This window comes from Octopus bimaculoides, chromosome 9 (assembly GCF_001194135.2).
Source record: "Octopus bimaculoides isolate UCB-OBI-ISO-001 chromosome 9, ASM119413v2, whole genome shotgun sequence".
In the NCBI taxonomy this organism is placed as follows: Eukaryota; Metazoa; Mollusca; class Cephalopoda; order Octopoda; family Octopodidae; genus Octopus; species Octopus bimaculoides.
The window spans coordinates 22,913,122-22,915,961 of NC_068989.1; the positions used below are offsets into that span (position 1 = coordinate 22,913,122).

A 2,840-nucleotide genomic window follows, 5' to 3' on the forward strand; every position below is an offset into this window, starting at 1 on the left:
AAATGTATGTGTGTTTTTCCAGTGTTTACAAATAACACGGAAAAAGAAATAAACAGTTACCAGGGTAGCAAAAATTCACACAAGTAACAAGGATGTAACAGCTTATTTATAAATGTAGAAACTCCAGGTTTTGGTTAAATGTTTTGTATAATATAGATAAATAAATAAATGGAGTTAAATGCAGGTATTATTCAAATTCTTTTACTTCCAACATATGTTTCAAAGACACCATTGGCATTATTCCATAAAGATAAAATGGTGTAAAACAATGCAATCTTCTCATCAGGGAAAGAAAGAAACCAAACACATGAATAGGACATTTTAACAGAATGTGAAGACTGCGTGTATAACAAAGGGAATGCTATCAAGTTTTGTTTTTTTTTAAACTGTTAGTAGATATAATGTCAAAGGTAGTTTATAGAAAGAGAAGGAAGAGAAAGAAAGAAATTAGCAGAAAACTAATAGTGGAGAGATATAGAGTGATAGGTGAATTAATATAAAGTTTAAAGGAACAGAAGTAGATATATTTAGTGAAAGTGCAATGTGAGAAGACAATCAAAGGTTGAATTTTATAGAATGGTAGAAATCACTTAAAGAAACTAAAGGTATGTTTCTGCCAATGTGTGCAACAATAAATGCATTCTATAAACATGTTTACAAGGGGGTTCTTTGAGAATAGGATAAAAAACATTTCATTATTACAAAGGGAGCAAAAAGATTTACCTTTGCTCTAAGGTAAAGAAATAGAGAGAATGTTCCATTCCAAATTAAATTGTTTATTATGATCTTTTAGATACCAATGGATGTGATGTATCTCAACTCTGCCAAGGCCTTTGACAAGGGCAATCATGGGTTGGTCTGTCACAAATTGCATGACCTCGGTATCGCTGGCAGACTGGGAGAGTGGCTGCATGATTTCCTGAAGGGCAGAAGTCAATGTCAGAGCAAATGGTGCTCTCTCTGAAGTGACACCTATCCTCAGCTGAGTTCTCCAAGGAACAGTGCTGGGGCCACTACTGTTTGTAGTTGCTCTCTCAGCCACAGGGTCAGCCACACTCACCAACTACACTGACAATACAAAAGTATCGCAGGTGGTCAAGGATCCTACTAACATCCTAAGACTGCAGAATGACCTGAACGCAATATATAAGTGGGTAGATGAGAATAATATGCAGTTCAATGCCATTAAATTTCAAGCACTCCATTATCAGTCCACAAACAAACAACAACTGAAGTACACAAGACCAGCAAGTAATGTAATCCCAGAGTTAGAGTCGGTGCGCGACCTGAGAATCCACATGAGCAGTGACGCAACTTTCCATGAGCACATTGCTCAGATGGCAACACTATGCAGGCAGGTAGTAGATCGGATCCTTAGATCCTTCAGGACCAGGAACAGAGACACAATGCTACTGCTTTGGAGAAACTTTGTCCTCAGTCATCTGAACTACAGTACTCAAATGTGGTCACCATAGAGCGTAAGACTAATTACGGAACTAGAGGCAATCCAGAACCACTACACAAAGAAGATAGACTCAGTAAAACAAATGGGCTACTGGAAGAGGTTAAAGGAACTGAGACTCTACTCCCTGAAGAGGAGACGTGAGAGATATGCAGTGCTATACATATGCAAAATAATGGAGGGTCTAGTGCCAAATTTCGGAATCAAAAGCTACAATCCCTGAACTGGACAGTATTACACAGTACCAAAGGTCCCATCTTCTCCATTGAGGATACAAACCCAATATTGTGACAGCTTTGGATTCAAGGGACCACAACTTTTCAATGTCCTACAACAAAACATCAGTGATCTGCAAGGTGTGGACATGGAAGTCTTCAAAAAACGTCCAGACAGTTTTTTATTTGCAATACAAGATAAACCTACAATGCAGCAGGAGGCACAAAAAAAGAGCGGCAACATCCAACCCACTACTTCACTGGAAGCAATACTGGAAAAAAACTCCGGATGCAGTAAAGGTGGTGCACCAACATGGCCTTGGCCTCTGGCTGAAACCCATAAAAGATATATGTGTGTGTGTGTGTGTATAAGAAATAATTGAGATTCAGTTGAATTATGCACTTAAGTTGAAGCACCAAGCCAGATCGGTATTATCCGCACAGCTCGAAGTAAAGTGAATAAAATCAAAATAAGCAACAGGATATCAAGTAGTGATGCAGTATGACCATTTCAAGCATCTCCATTTAATTGGACAATGCAATCATTACATCAATTTAAAAGTAGTGCCATCTTCAGCTGCACAAATAAATAGAATTTTAACAAGTAGGACACATTAATAAATTTTTCTGAAATATTTTACAGAGTAAGAAGATAAAAGAAATTCATGCTGTCACTATTGTTGTAGTGTTGTAACACTATGGTGTTGAAGGGCATAAGCGACCTCATGCCACTTAAGACATAGTCTTCTCCCAAACACCTTTTTATTTACTGGTTCATTTCTCTTCTTTATTTGCCCCTGTAATGGTCTTAATTTGCCTTTGGTTTAAATATTATTGACCAATTGTAGAGATGGCAGGACTTTGGTCAGTTCCATTACAGAAAACAGGTGTTTGGTCTCTAGAATATTTCAGTAAGTACATTATTATAAAAACACTACGGGCTTTGTTTTGGATAAATATAAATTGGCTCTATTTATGAAATCGTAAGTACTATAGGTTTTCGAAACATATTGGCAATTCCTGTTTTACTTAAGCACTAGTTTTATCCTACAACTATTTATACACCATGGAACCTCTACATAAAGAGACAACCCTTAAATTATTTCTCTAGCTCTAGGAAGTTAGTTTTTGTATGCGGCAGATGTTCAGGTGCAATAAACACT

General features: G+C 37.1%; 1 protein-coding gene across 7 annotated transcripts in view; it reads right to left on the minus strand.

Moving 5' to 3' along the window:
* The window catches only part of LOC106878206 (uncharacterized protein KIAA0825), a 176,526-nt gene that overhangs the window by 65,440 nt on the left and 108,246 nt on the right, over positions 1-2,840 (minus strand). The window lies entirely within an intron of this gene.